This window comes from Haliotis asinina, chromosome 1 (assembly GCF_037392515.1).
Source record: "Haliotis asinina isolate JCU_RB_2024 chromosome 1, JCU_Hal_asi_v2, whole genome shotgun sequence".
NCBI lineage: Eukaryota > Metazoa > Mollusca > Gastropoda > Lepetellida > Haliotidae > Haliotis > Haliotis asinina.
The window spans coordinates 2005952-2022960 of record NC_090280.1 but is presented as its reverse complement, the minus strand read 5'-3'; the positions used below and the strand labels follow the sequence as shown (position 1 = coordinate 2022960).

At 39.5% G+C, this 17009-nt stretch overlaps 1 pseudogene; it reads right to left on the bottom strand.

The window, feature by feature from the left end:
- Window positions 1-229: 229 nt before the first annotated feature.
- LOC137276101 (uncharacterized) lies at window positions 230-1457 on the bottom strand (annotated as a pseudogene).
- Window positions 1458-17009: the final 15552 nt, after the last annotated feature.

Here is a 17009-nt window from a genome sequence, read left to right as displayed (position 1 = left end):
GACCACAACTCTCCTAATAATGAAATGGACTAATCCGATTCATTAATTACCAAGAGAACATAACACAACTAACCCGATCCATTAATTACCAAGAACACATAACACAACTTTGATTCAAGCATTTATTTGTTTACAATGAAAAGGTCAGAGTAATAATAAGAGTCATTTTAGCACTATCACTGTATCATTTCATTCACTTCTGTCCATCGTTCACTGTCTACTGTTCACTTCAACCAAGTTTTACAAGCTTCCCAACAGCATCCAAATACTGTATGGAGGTCTTAATGCCTTGTTGCAACTGATCCCTCAAGCGACCGAGCCGATGGTTAATCTCCCTGTAGACCCTCTTGCGTGGCGGGGGAGCGGCACCAAAGTCAATCTGGGAGATATTCAGTTTGTCAGCCTTCCCAGTCTTCTTGAGGATCTCGATGAGTCTGTAGATGTTTGGGTGACGACTTGAGAGGCTGGCATTCAGGCGACTGTTGAAACCCTCACGGCAGTTGTTTGTCCTCTGGCCAAGGGTTTCATGGTGATTCCATATGGGAAGCCTGAAGAGAGCATCATCGTCTACCCATGTCGTGACCATGTAATCATGGAAGGCAACAGCAGCTGGCACATCAGGGCTTGAGTTCATGACGTCAAGCCAAACATCCTGGACAGAGGCTTTAGGCAGTAGAGGCAGGGCAGACGAATCCATCTTTCAACTTCGGGGTCAACAAGACCGACGTTCTGTACCTTGCGCCAAACAGCCTGGGAATAATGAAAGAAACATCCTTTCTCTTCAGCAACAGGAAACTCCCTCTGAACGGCTCTGATAGCGGCAATCTCAAAGTCAGTCTGAACCTTGGCTGGAGCTAGAGGTCTGTTCAGGAGCTGTTGAACATGAGTCTTAAGAAGTCTCAGGAGACGACGGTAGGCAGCAATGGTCCGACTCGGCATAAGGGCATACACCAAGGGATAAGATGACGAGCCAACCCTTGCATGCATGATATATAACTGATCCCACAGATCAGGACTGGCAGCAAATGTTCCATCCATGTAGATAGTTGAGGCTGACTGAAGGGCTTGTAGGTGGGCGTCAGTCGCAAATACAACAATCTTGTCGTCATCACCATCAGAAAAGAGTAGGAATCGCTCAGAGTCCAATGTTTGTGTCCACACTCCTTCTAGGTTACCGTCCACAAGGGTCTGGGGTAGTCTCGGGATGGTGAGACTCCTATGCCTGTACAAAGCACGAATTTCAGTCTTGTACTGTCCGACCGCGGGTGGTTGTGTTCTGTGGAATTCCTTACATAATCTCCTACTGTAGTGCACTTGCCTGTGCAAGTCTTGACAACGCATCTCCAGTGGGCAGTGGTAGTGGTGGTTTTGTTCCTATTGAACAGGTAGTTATCGAACAACACTTGAAGAGAACCTCTCTGGGATGTAATATATTCCACTTTCTGCAAACCTGCCATGGTTGTGGTTAATGATGGACATTTTGCAGCACATATATAACGTGTCTAAACACAAGATATCAGTTGAGATAGTTACGTGATGCCGTAGTTAATCCTTCTGACAATAGGGGTTCTCACTTCTCCCTCAGTTGTTTTTAAGGTGAAAATGTGCATACTTATATAAACACACGCTTTATACTTCTCAATTTGAAATAATTCACTTAAAACACACACGCTTATGTCTAATTACGCTAGTCAAATTAGGAATGCTCCATTATTCCTATAGGTAAGGAGTTGGTCAACCATAACTAATCCTTCTGACAATAGGGGTTCTCACTATTGGGGCTTCTGACTAATGGGGTATCACCCAGAAATTTAGTCCACGCCCCATCACCTGTCATTTCCTCTGTGACAGGTATCTCATGATACGATTGGTCATAGATAACAAATCAGCCACTATATTGAACAGTTGAGATACAAAACGTCCTATTCTGGAACTTTGATGACGCCCATCCCATGACCCTTTGTCTTATGTATGTGCAAGGAATAGCATTATACAATATGCATGCATGTATGTTTGGGTGATAATGTATATTTTCTGCGTTAAATCTAGATGAACCAAAGTGACAAACTGTGAATCTGTTCCATGTAAGTCACACATTAGCTTTTAGTATTACTACTTACCTTAAAATATTCAGTATATACTAGCAACGTATCAGCGAAAACGCTTCTTTCATAGAAGATTATTAGGCATGTGCGTAAATTCTTCTTTACTACCATTGACATAGATGTTTTGAACAAGTTAACCTCACACAATGATATGAGAGGGACAATTTGTTTAAGTATGTCTTACATGCAAAGAATACAAACATGTGTTAAGAAAATACATATGCACCAAGATTATTAGGCATGTGCGTAAATTCTTCTCTACTGCCAATGACGTAGATGTTTTGAACAATTTAACCTCACACAATGATATGAGAGGGACAATTTTGTTTTACATACAAAGAATACAAACATGTGTTAAGAAAATACACACGCCACCAAAAGTCTACAAGAGAAAGTGTAATACAAATACGTTAAACATTACATATATGACATGTATTCACTCCTGCTTTCTTTCAACATATACCTTTTCAACGCAATTAAACAAGTAAACAATGAGGACTTGGTCGTATGACGAGACATTTTCCTGTAATGTCCGAAACCTGCCAGGGATATCAGGCGTGAATAGCCCTAATTAGTCTCGCCACAGCCAGGCAGGCAATCAGCACGGGGTTCCTGGTGTTGAGCAGTGAAGTGGCTCTCGGGCTTAATGATATTTGTAGATATTTTGTTCAGTTTAGTATATTAACTAATTTGTGTGTGTTGGTATACATACAGAAGTGTGGGTTTGCAAGGTTTATCCGTGGGGAGACTATGTGTTTTGAAATGGGTGTTGGGAAGATGTTAGTGAGAGCTGCTGGAAACTTATTGTAGTATGTGTGAATGAATAGGTTTGTTTTACTGGGGGCTGTGCGAGGTGTGTGTGTGTGATGTGTGTGGATGACTGTGTATAAGAATGTGGCTGGGTTGTATTAACTTGGAACGAACTCATGTTGTTAATTCTCCTCCTACTGCGTTGTGTACATATGAGCATTAAGTCAGCGCCACGAAAAATACTTGTTGCTTGTAACAAAAAGGGATCGAATCAGAGAGGTCAACCAGTTATATCTAAATACAGATACGTATAACATGAAATTCACGTGCTGAATCAAATGCATGCTTTTCATGCTAAAGTTCTGACTGAGCTGTACAAAAGGTGAAATGAAGTATTCTCTTTGAGTAGTACATATAATATGTAATACATATAGTACATGTAGTATATATAATCGTGGTTTTGGACCACCCAGCAAAATCGCCTGCACATTTGCAGGGAAAACCAAGGTTCGCCCACTTCTAGTACTAATTATACGTGCACATTCGTTCGCCTGCAAATTTGCAGGGAAACAACAAGGTGCACCCACATCTAGTACCAACTATACGTGTGCATCCACATATAACTACGAATTATCCTATTAAGTTTTAGCCTCACTGGGTCTACCTCCAATTAAGAATAAAAGAAAGTACAGTGTATAAAATGCCCGAAACCAAACTACTGCGGGAAGCTTATGTTGAGATGAGGTCAGGTAATTTATCCATTCGGGAAGCGAAGAAAAAAAATATCACATATCACAAGCCCGATATATGAAAATCCGAGGGGCCACAGATGACGGTGGCCTCCTTTCACTACCCCCTACGCGGACCACTTAAAATTGTAGGTGTGCCACATGTATTTCTATTTGACAGAGAGAAACAAATCCTGGAGAGATCGGGCTACATCTTCTACGAACGATACCAAAGTCCAGAACAATTTATTGAACCCTATTTATGCATCTTCCGTGAGTATGTTGAAAATGGAGAAGTAATTGATTTTGTTCACCTCTATCAACCAAGACAATTTCACACAGTTAATGGAAAACTGCTAGTTATATCTCAAACTGTTCAGAGCCTGAGAATATATGTTTCTCTCTTAACCATGGCCGCCCCCTAATCTTTGATGGAGACAACTCAACATGTAAGTGTATCACTAGAAAAAAGTTCACCTTTACAAGCTTGTAAATGTCTTGTAAAGATGATGTTTACAAGACATTTACAATTTTGGAAAGATGATGTTTACAAGACATTTACAATTTGTAGAGATCGACAAGGGGAGATAACTAGTGGGTGATGGTAAAACGGTCCGCAAGGCCTCAAATTCACACCTAATAAATCCAAAAGGCTAATTACAGTTTGACCCCACGACATAATTAATGAGGTAATTGGGGCGTGAAATAAGAGTGGAACAGACCACTGTTCAGTGGACAGGGGTCACGCTCTTAGGGGTAGGATGCTGATGCTCTTACCACAGTGTTCGTTGGAGTGAAGATGCATGGGTGTTTCTTCCACTATGCGCAAACTGTTTAGAAAAGAATTCCGACTCATTATCCACTTATTTTGTGTTTGGGAACAGTGAATAACAATAACCATAAACAATATCACCTTGTCACTTCTGATAATATGCTAAATGATAGAGATTGTGTTGTGATAACATAACACATGACAGTATATGTTGCTATGAATCATGGGGTCGATCCAACCTTTACCAGTAGTACCAGTGATACAGAAGGGATAGGTCACCTTTTGAAATATTTCACAATCATATTTGAGTTTTGTTGTTTCTGTTGATTCTTCCTTTCTGTGGTCAGCCAAGCAACAATCCACCATAATCCCAAAACATCATTGATGCATGAAGTCCCATAAGCCGAATGAACTGTACCTGACTGAATAATTTTAGGCTTCGTGGGACTACACCTGTTGTACACGGGCTAGTTGCAGTTAACACATACTGCTACATTTAACATAACTAAACAATAACCTTCATGAATGGAACCCCGTGACAGAAATGTGCCCTCGACAAATAACAGGTTGGTGGTTGGCATGGGAGGTTAAAGTAACTTGTTGGAAAAGCCCATCCCAACGTTTTCGAGATGATAAATTTCATATTGGCCTGGAGACGCAAATTAATAAACTGAACATAGTGCAACATAGTGCTGGCCAGACACTGCTCCCATATAAAAAGAAACATCAAGACCTCCAGAGAGAACTGGCCACCATGGAACATATGGCATTATTGATGTTGTATTATTTCGATAGGTTATCTCATGGAACGAAACTTTCTAAAAGGTCACATAAAAAAGGAAAATACAACTTTGCAGATTCTGATACCTTTCGGTATGCAGTTACCGAAACAAATCAGAAAAATGCCAATTCAACCTATAAAGAAAAAAACTGTGATGCAAAAACCCCCGCGAATTCGGAGTTCAAGCCTCTCGTGTGGACCCGGGACAGAATGTGTCCACAGCACCCCATTGCTTGTCGTAAGAGGCGACTAAATTGGGCAACCTGTTGGCCGTGGGTTGCGTCCCGTGTCGGTGGAGGACGGGAACCTGGTGGTTGAGGGCATTTGGGCTTTTAACTGCTTCCCATTTGCCCAACACACCACTTTGGCCCTTACTTCACCTAGACGGGTGGTTGAATTGGCCGATTCAACCAATCATGCCCTGTGCATGGATTATATATATATGTCATTGCACAAATTTTATTTGGACTTTTATTTTCGGTCTTGGCTGAATTATTTATCGACTTTTCTGGTTTTGGAATGTATTTGAAGTGCTGAATTTTGCCTAGAGTCTTATGCCCAGAAGGCGGTGGCTCATGGGCCAATCTGGTGGATTAATTCTTTGTAATTCTTCTACTGGAGTATATCATCCGGGTATCCTTGGTGCTGCAAGTCGGACGCCCGCTTGCTTTAGCATTGTCCTTGTGATACTCCGTGGTGGGTGGGGAGCTCGGATGATGAACCATATTACACTAACTATGGCGTATGAAACCCCAACCAAAAAAACAAAACGTCCACTTGATTTTGACCCTGTTGATACTGACCATAGACCGTCTGCATCGATTGAGTATTGGCCGCGTTTCGTTGTTATTGAGACTCCTGACAAGACACCGTTAAAGTTGAACCCCTTTGCTGTATCCAAGGGTATTCAGGGTGTTGCTGGAGAGGTGAAAAACATTAGACGCTTGCGTTCGGGTGCCCTGCTAGTCGAATGCGGGAAAAAGCAACAAGCAACGAACCTGATGAACATGAAATCTTTCGTGGGCATTCCGGTCACGGTCTCTGCTCACAAGACCTTGAATACTAGTAAAGGTATCATCAGAGATCGTGATCGATTGTTTGCTGATATGTCCGAAATTGACATAGGATCAGAAATGAAAGATCAAGGTATGCTGTATGTCAAGCGCTTTTCAACCCGAAAAAACAATGAAACATTTCAAACTAATACCTATCTGTTTACTTTTGCATGTCCGATGCAAATGCTCCTAAATCAGTGAAGGCAGGCTATTGTAACATACAAGTTGATACCTACATCCCCGACCCGCTCAAGTGTTTTAAATGCCAGAAATATGGACATGGCGTGAATACATTGTCTGTTGTGTGTGCTAACTGTGGCGAGAAGACACACACAACAGAAGATTGTGACAGTGATTATAAAAAATGCACCAATTGCTCAGGCGACCATTCTTCATTTTCTAAGCAATGTCCTATTTGGAAAGAGCAAATGGAAATCAATAAAATCAATTTACTCAAAATATTTCTTTTTTTCGAGGCCAAAAAACTGGTAAAGAGATTTGATCTTCCACAAACTTATGCTACAGTAGCAAAAACATCATCGGGATCTAAATCTAACACTACATCAACCACAGGCTGCCAAACTACCTTGACTTGGGTAAATTGCGATTCTCCACAGCTTTTCTACCCAGCTATATCATCACAGACTGAGGAATCACTTCCTAGTACCTCAAAGTCTTCTTCTGATCACAAATCATCATCTCAGTCACACTCAAAGTCTCAATCCACAGCTGATAGTCAACAAACGGTGAAAAATAAATCGAAGGCAAAGCCTGATGCTTCAAAACAACAAAGTGGCAGAGCTCCAAAAGGGTCACAGAACAAAATTCAATTGTTCAATAAACACGGGTCTCTTGAAGACATGGACGTTTCTGACAACTGGCTTGTCGCCCTCCAAAAGAGTGCGGGGTAGATCCCCAATAAATCCCCCCAAAAGATACAGATACATTTAAATTTCGTCATTTTAATGCATATCATTGTTTTGCACCTCCGGGTGATCGGGCCACTGGCGGATCATCCATTCTAGTCAAACAAAACGTTATTCAAAGCCCTGTTTCACTTAATACTATTATGCAGGCTGTTGCATGAGAATTACGTTACATGTAGCGTTTACGCTATGCTCTCTTTATATGTCTCCGTCTTCGACGTTTGCCAAAACTGATCTTCAAGCTCTATATGATCAGGTCCCGAAGCCCTGTATTATAATGGGAGATTTAAATGGGCACAACCCACTCTGGGGTAGTGTAACTACAAACACTAAAGGTAAGTTGTTGGAGGACTTTTGTTCTGACAATGATTTATGTATTTATAATGATGGTTCCAGCACATATTTACATCCTGGGACAGGGACCTATTCTGCTCTTGACTTGTCATTAAGAAATTCAGAACTACTTAATGAATTCGAATGGTCAGTCCATGATGACCTCTGTGGAAGTGACCATTTTCCTACTGTATTAAAAGCTGTAACTCCATCCGATGTTCCTCCATCATCAAGACGAAATTTTAAAAAGCTAACTGGACTTTATATGAAACACTGTGTGCTGAAAAACTTAAACCTGAAGGTTTTATTGACGTTCCCGATGCTATTAAATGCTTTTCTGATCAACTGAATTCCATAGCTGATGAGTGTATACCAAAGTCCTCTGCAGTTCCGCACATAAGAAAACCATGGTTCAACGATGAGTGTAAACAAGCTAGGAAGGCAAGGAAAAAAGCAGAACATTACTTCCGTCGCCATCCTATGGTGCATGATTTAAATAAATTTAAAATGTTAAATGCTAGAGCACGGCGTACCTTTAAACAGAACAAACGCCAATCTTGGCAAAATTATGTATCCAAAATAAATTCTCGGACACCCATGTCCAAGGTATGGAACATGGTCCAGAAAATTAAAGGCAAAGGTACTAAGTCTACTGTCCATCATCTTAAACATGGAGATCAGTTACTTACTGATAAATCAGATATCGCAAATAAACTGGGCGAAACCCTCGCTAAACACTCTTTCTCTTCTAATTATTTACCTAAATTCCAGCAATATAAAAAACAACAAGAAAAGAAAACTATTAATTTCAACTCAGATAATGGGGAAGATTACAATGAAACTTTTTCTATTTATGAGCTCCATACTGCTCTTGATCAAGCTCATGATACTGTTACAGGAGCTGATAACATACATTATCAACTCCTGAAGCACTTACCGGAATCCTGTTTACAGACGCTCTTGTATATATTTGATGATATTTGGACTTCCGGGAAATTTCCTTCTTCATGGCGTGATGCCATAGTAGTACCAATACCTAAACCTGGACGTGATCATACGGGTCCGTCCAATTATCGGCCGATTTCGTTAACTAGCTGTGTTTGCAAGACCATGGAACGCATGATAAATAATCGACTTGTTTGGTATTTGGAAACTAATAACCTCATCACAGATATACAATGTGGTTTCCGTAAAAATAGAAGTACTGTCGATCACTTAGTGCATTTAGAATAATTTGTAAAAAACGCACTAATTAACAAACAACACGCTGTGTCTATCTTTTTTGATCTTGAAAAAGCATATGACATTACTTGGAAATATGGCATTTTACGAGATTTACATGACTTCGGTTTGCGAGGTCGTTTGCCTGAATTTATTGCCAAGTTTTTAAATAACAGACAATTCCAGGTCCGTGTCGGTTCTACCCTGTCTGATCATTACAGTCAGGATCAGGGTGTTCCACAAGGCAGTATTTTGTCTGTCACTCTTTTTAGCATTAAAAAACAACAGTTTATCAAAAGTTTTAAACGATTCAATTGATGGATCCTTATTTGTGGATGATTTTAATATTTCTTGTCGTGGTAAAAATATGCATACTATTGAACGGCAATTGCAGTTGTGTTTAAACAAGATTAATAAATGGTGTGTTGAAAACGGTTTTAAATTTTCTAAATCGAAAACTAACTGCATACATTTTTGTCGTAAATACAAACCACATAAAGACCCTAAACTGTCTCTAGATGGGACGCCCATTAAAGTTGTGAAGGAAGCCAAATTCTTGGGTCTAATCTTTGATTCACATTTAACGTTTTTACCACATATTAAATCACTTAAAACTAAATGCCTGAAAGCTCTTGACTTGTTGAAAGTGGTTTCAAATTCAAAATGGGGAGGGGATCAAGCTACTCTTCTCCACCTGTATCGATCACTCGTTCGTTCTAAACTTGATTATGGCTCTATCGTCTATGGTGGAGCCTGCAAAAGCAACCTTAAATTTCTTGATACTGTCCATCACCAAGGTCTAAGACTTTGTCTTGGGTCCTTCAGAACTTCACCTATTGACAGTCTTTACGTTGAGGCCGATGAAGCATCTCTTGCACAACGCCGTATCAAATTATCTTTACAATATATCACAAAACTATACTCTAACGAATCTAACGCTGCATATAACTGTGTCTTCAATCCTCTGTAGGATTTATATAGCAAAAAGTCTTCTCTTGTTCCACCTCTTGGGTTCAGAATAAAGCCGTTTATTGCTGCTGCTGGTATTGAGCTGGAGAATATAGCTCCCTTCCCTCTTCTTTCTTCTCCACCTTGGCAGTTGGTTAGGCCACAGGTTGACCTAACATTAACTAAATTTAAAAAATCAGAAACGAATGAGTTACAGTATAAACAAGAATATAATCAATTGAAACATACATATAACAATTACAAATCTTTATTTACAGATGGGTCCAAGGACGGTGGCGCAGTTGCTTGTGCTACTGTCATTGCAGAACAGATCCAGAACAATATCTTCTAGATTACCAGATAATAGCTCTATTTTAACAGCAGAGGCGAACGCCATATTAACAGCCCTTAAATATATTCAAAGACACCCGAAACGTAAACAGTATATAATATATTCCGATTCTCTTTCTTGCCTTCAGGGGCACCCGTGGCGAGCCACCTCCTCGTGGTGGGTGCTGGGTAATGCTAAGAGTTTGCCGACACCCCGGTAGTGGACCCGGGGGGATATTTGGTCCACCAACCCGTTTGCCGTGGGTTGCGGCCCTGTGCCGGTGGAGGAGGGGATCCTGGTGGTTGAGGGCAATGGGAGCAGGACCAGTGTTCCTATTGCTCAACACACCACTTCGGCCCTGACTTCACCTAGACGGGTGGTTGAATGGGCCCGGTTCAACCAATCGGCTGGTCATGCCAAGCCCTGCACATGGATTTTATGTCATTGCACAGAATTTGATTTGGAATTGTTTACATTTTAGTCTTAACTCCCTTTGTTCATAGAATATTATTTGACTTGATTTTTGATTACATGAACTTTGCCTAGAGTCTTATGCCGAGAAGGCGGTGGCTCATGGGCCAATCTGGTGGAACTGTTAGTATTTTTAATGTTTCTGTTGGAGTATATCATCCGAGTATCCTTGGTGCTGTAAGCTGGAGGCCCGCTTGCTTTAGCATTGTCGTTGTGATACTCCGTGGTGGGTGGGGAGCTCGGATGACGAACCAGTATACCAATAATCATGGATTACCAAACCCCTATCAAAAAAACAAAACGTCAACTGGAAAATGATGATCAACATCGACGCTCTATACAAATTGATCAATGGCCACGTTTTTTGATTATTGAGACCCTTGACAAGACTCGTTTTAAAATTAAATCCCTTTGCAATTTCAAAAGGTATCTCTGACATTGCAGGTGAGGTAAAAGATATCAAACGCTTCCGATCAGTTTCACTGCTGATTGAATGTAGCAGAAAACAAGAAGCTACCAACCTATTATCAACTGATATGTTTGTCGGAGTCCCGGTATTAGTTTCTGCCCACAGAACACTGAATACAAGCAAAGGCATAGTTCGAGACCGTGAGCGTCTTCTAGCAGACATGACTGAGCTCGATATAATGTCTGAGATGAAAGATCAAGGAGTATCTTTTGTCAAACATTTCACAACACGGAAAAATTATGTGACTGTCCAAACCAACACATATCTGTTTTCATTTTCAGCTCGAACACCTCCAAAGTCAATCAAAGCAGGTTACTGCAATCTCAATGTTGACTTATATATTCTAAATCCTCTGCGCTGCTTTAAGTGTCAAAAGTACGGACATGGTGTTAATACTTGCACATTGTCTGTTACATGTGCTCACTGTGCTGAGAATGCACATGCAACCGAAGATTGTGACAGTATTCACAAAAAAATGTGCAAACTGTTCAGGACACCATTCGTCCTTTTCGAAAGAATGTCCCATTTGGAAAAGGCAAATGGAAATTAGCAAAGTCAAATTTTCCAGGAACGTCAGTTTTGCTGAAGCAAGAAAGATTGTACAATCTACTGAGCACACTGAAACGTACGCCTCTGTCACAAAAACATCTGAAACCTTATCAAAAGGAACAACTACACCAGTACTAACTTCGTCAAGCTCATGTCAGACTGACCTGACATGGGTAAATTCAGATATTCCTCAGTCTATCTCTCCTGATCTTCCACAGTCTATCTCAGAACAGTCTACTCAGACAGACACAGCTCAGAATACACAAAAGACCGTATCTCCTTCATCAAAGTCTTCTTCCGATCACAAATCATCATCATCACCATCTCAGTCACACTCAAGGTCTCAATCGACAGCTGATAGTCAGCCACCTGTTAAAAGTAAACTGAAGCCTAAGCCTGATGCTTCAAAACAACAAAGTGGCAGAGCTCCTAAAGTGTCACAGAACACAATACAGTTGTTCAACAAATATGGGTCTCTCGAAGACATGGACGTTTCTGAAAACGTCCATTCAAGGACACATAGCTTGTCGCCCTCCAAAAGACTGTGGGGTAGATCCCCAATAAATTCCCCCAAAAGTTAGTTTATTCCGATAATATTCTACAGTGCAGCTGCAGACGATTGAGGACTAATTTACATGAATTACAGCTATTAGTCCAAGATTTTACACCTTCAGCGATATGTCTCCAAGAGACATATTTAAATCAAACAGATATATTTGACCTTCGTCATTTTAATGCCTATCATTGTTTTTCACCTCCGGGTGATAGGGCCACTGGAGGATCATCCATTCAAGTCAGTCAAAACGTTATTCAAAGCCCTGTTTCACTTAATACTAATATGCAGGCTGTTGCAGTGAGAATTACTTTACATGTAGCGTTTACGCGATGCTCATTCTATATTTTGCCGTCTTCGGCGTTTGCCAAAACCGATTTTCAAGCTCTGTATGATCAGCTCCCGAAGCCCTGTATAATAATGGGAGATTTCAATGGCAACAACCCACTCTGGGGTAGTGTAACAACAAACACTAAAAGTAAATTGTTGGAGGACTTTTGTTCAGACAATGATTTATGTATTTATAATGATTTATAATGATGGTTCCAACACATATTTACGTTTGAAAACGTTAACTGGGCTTTATATGAAACACTGTGTGCTGAAAAACTTACACCTGAACGTTTTATTGACGTTCCATTAAATGCTATTAAATGCTTTTCTGATCAACTCATTAGATCAGAACATTATTTCCGTCGCCATCCCATGGTGCATAATTTAAATAAATTTAAAATTTTAAATGCTAAAGCACGGCGTACTTTCAAACAGAACAAACGCCAATCATGGCAAAATTATGTATCCAAAATAAATTCTCGGACACCCATGTCCAAGGTATGGAACATGGTCCAGAAAATCAAAGGTAAAGGTACTAAATCTGCTGTCCATCATCTTAAACATGGAGATCAGTTACTTACTGATAAAGCAGATATCGCAAATAATTTGTTAAAAACGCACTAATTAATAAACAATATGCTGTGTCTATCTTTTTTGATCTAGAAAAAGCATATGACACTACTTGGAAATATGGCAATCTAAGAGATTTACATGACTTTGGCTTGCGAGGTCGTTTGCCTGATTTTATAGCCAACTTTTTAAATAACAGACAATTCCAGGTCCGTGTGAGTTTTACCCTGTCTGATCATTACAATCAGGATAAGGGTGTTCCACAAGGCAGTATTTTGTCTGTCACTCTTTTTAGCATAAAGATAAATAGTTTATCAAAAGTTTTAAACGATTCAATTGATGGATCCTTATTTGTGGATGATTTTAATATTTCTTGTCGTAGGACAAATATGCACACTATTGAACGGCAACTGCAGCTTTGATTAAACAAAATACATAAATGGTGTCTTGAAAACGGCTTTAAATTTCCTAAAACCAAAACTAATTGTATACATTTTTGCAGAAAATATAAACCACATAAGGACACTGAACTATTTCTAGATGGTACTCCCATCAAAGTTGTAAAGGAGGCCAAGTTCTTCGGCCTAATCTTTGATTCCCATTTAACATTTCTGCCTCATATCAAGTCCCATTTCTGCCTCATATCTGTCCACCATCAAGACTTAAGACTTTGTCTGGGGTCTTTCAGAACTTCACCTCGTCTCTACGTTTAAGCCGATGAACCATCTCTTACTCAACGTCGTATAAAATTGTCTTTACAATACATTACTAAATTATATTCTAATGAATCTAACCCTGCCTATAACTGTGTCTTCAATCCGCTTTATGGGGATTTGTATAACAAAAAGTCTTCTCTTGTTCCACCTCTTGGGCACAGAATTAAACCATTTATTTCTTCTGCCGGTATTGAGCTGGAAAGTATATCACCGTCCCGTCTTTTTTCTTCTCCTCCTTGGCAGTGGCTTAGGCCACAAGTTGACCTAACATTAACATCATTTAAAAAATCAGAAACAAATGACTTACAATATAAACAAGAATATCATAAATTAAAACATAAATATAGCAATGACAAACCCTTATTTACAGATGGGTCCAAGGATGGTGGCACACTTGCTTGTGCCACTGTCATTGGATCCAGAACAATATCTTCTAGATCATCAGATAATAGTTCTATTTTTACAGCTGAAGCTAACGCCATATTAACAGCTCTCAAATATATTCAAAGACACTTTAAACGTAAACAATATATAATCTATTCCGATTCTCTTTCTTGCCTTCAGGCTATTAATTTTTTTTCTTGCAAACATCCATTTTTAATAGAAATTATTGAATTGTATAATGATCTTGCTACTGGTCAATACGACATCGTCTTTTGTTGGTTACCCAGCCATGTAGGCATTTCAGGTAACACATTGGCTGACCTTGCTGCTAAAGCAGCACTCAACAAATCTGTGACACCACTTCTTATTCCTTATAGTGATTACAAAGCCACCATTAGATCTTATATCCGTGATCTGATGCAAAAGAAGTGGGACATTGGTTATACCTACTTGGGTTGTCAGTCCAGATTTGAGGAGGTAATCATGCGACGATGTCGTATTGGCCATACAAGATATACACATGCATACCTGTTGACAGGTGAGGATCCTCCATTTTGTATCCCTTGTGATGAGAGAGTCACGGTCAAGCACATCTTGCTTGACTGTGTTGAATTCTCAATCACAAGGGGTAAATACTTCAATGTCAAAACCGTTAAGGATCTTTTTACCACTGTTAGTGTTCATTTAATTATTGGCTTTTTAACAGAAATTGATTTCATGTTTGAATTTTGATTACTGTGTTGTAAATAGATGAATTTTAATTATCGGTTGTATAAATTAGCAACTGGTATTGTTAGTGGCTGTATCCTCAAAGGGGGTTAAAGTATCGTAAAATTATTGTCCTCCTGAGAGGGTACGTAAGTCCCAAAACTTTTCCCAGTTTAATTTTTGCTTACCCGATTTTAAACGTAGTATATTTGTTCTTTCAAAAATTTGGCTGAACTTTCGCACAATCGCCAACGGTTGAAAGGATGGTGTAAATCCAGCTAGGGTCCATGCAGGTAGCAAAGGTACTGTAAAACCCCATGGACCCTGGTATGATGATCTTCCTTCAGTTGTTGGCGGTCTATAGATTGTTTTTATATGGTATCGTCCTCTAGACTTAACGTTTTTAGATTTAATTACTAGTTTTACATGTCTGCCTATGATAGTCTCTTTGAAGGATCTTTTTAATTCTGTTAGTTCTCATTTAATTATTGCATTTTTAAAAGAATTAGATTTGCTAAATGAATTGTAAATAGATAAATATTTTATGCTTGGAAGTTTGAATTAGTAACTTAGAGTGTTAGTGTCTGTATCCTCCAGGGAAGTTAAAGCAGTGTAAAATTATTGTCCTCCTGAGAGGGTACGTAAGTCCCAAAACATTTGAAGTCAAATTTGATCTTCCATTTTGTCTTAGCCGTAGAATATGTGTCATTTTAATTTGTGGTTAATCTTGCTTACAATCACCATCAGCTGAGGGCATGATGTAAATCCAGCTAGGGACCATGCAGGTAGCAGAAGTACTGTAAGTCCCCATGGCCCCTAGTATGGTGATCTACCTTCAGTTATTGGTGATCTATATAGCCTGTTTTTATATTGTATTGTCTGAATAGGAATATTAGTTTTAACCTTTCACGCTGGTTTTATTTCTTATTGTGATATTCTAGTTGTTTTATTGTCCGACGTCGACAGGTTTTGATCATATACATAGATTCCTTTTTTAAGAATGCTCTCGTCACGATATGGCTGCAATGCTGCCGATGTGACGTTAAATGTTAACTCACTCACTCACTGTGATAGTCTAGTTGTTTTACTGTCCTTCCTTGACAGGTATTTTACCATTCTCAATTAGGTATATTATTATGGGTTCTCGTCACGATATGGCTGCAATATTGCCGATGTGACGTTAAACATTAACTCACTCACTCACTCATTTAACATTTCTGCCTCATATCAAGTCCCTTAAAACTAAATGCCTGAAGGCTCTTGACTTGTTGAAAGTTGTTTCCAACTCCAAGTGGGGAGGGGATCAAGCAACCGTCTTACACCTCTATCGATCACTGGTCCGTTCTAAACTTGACTATGGCTCCATCGTATATGGTGGAGCCTGCAAAAACAACCTTAAATTTCTTGATTCTGTCCACCATCAAGGCTTAAGACTTTGTCTGGGGTCTTTCAGAACTTCACCTATTGATAGTCTCTACGTTGAGGCCGATGAGCCATCTCTTTCTCAATGTCGTATAAAATTGTCTTTACAATACATTACTAAATTATATTCTAATGAATCTAACCCTGCCTATAACTGTGTGTTTAATCCCCTTTATGAGGATTTGTATAACAAAAAGTCTTCTCTTGTTCCACCTCTTGGGCACAGAATTAAACCATTTATTTCTTCTGCCGGTATTGAGCTGGAACGCATATCGCCGTCCCGTCTTCTTTCTTCTCCTCCTTGGCAGTTGCGTAGGCTACAAGTTGACCTAACATTAAGTACATTTAAAAAATCAGAAACAAATGACTTGCAATATAAACAAGAATATCATCAATTAAAACGTAAGAATAGCAATGACAAACCCTTATTTACAGATGGATACAAGGACGGTGGTGCAGTTACTTGTGCCACTGTCATTGGATCCAGAACAATATCTTCTAGATTACCAGATAATAGTTCTATTTTTACAGCAGAAGCTAACGCCATATTAACAGCTCTCAAATATATTCAAAGACACCCTAAAAGTAAACAATATATAATCTATTCCGATTCTCTTTCTTGCCTTCAGGCTATTAAAATTATTTCTTGCAAACATCCACTTTTAATAGAAATTATTGAATTGTAGAATGATCTGGCAACTGGGCAATACGACATCGTCTTCTGTTGGTTACCCAGCCATGTAGGAATCTCTGGAAACACATTGGCAGACGTTGCTGCCAAGGCAGCACTCAACAAATCCGTGACACCACTTCTTATTCCATACTCCGATTATAAAGCTACAATAAGATCTTATATTCGTCATCTGATGCAGAAAAAGTGGGAA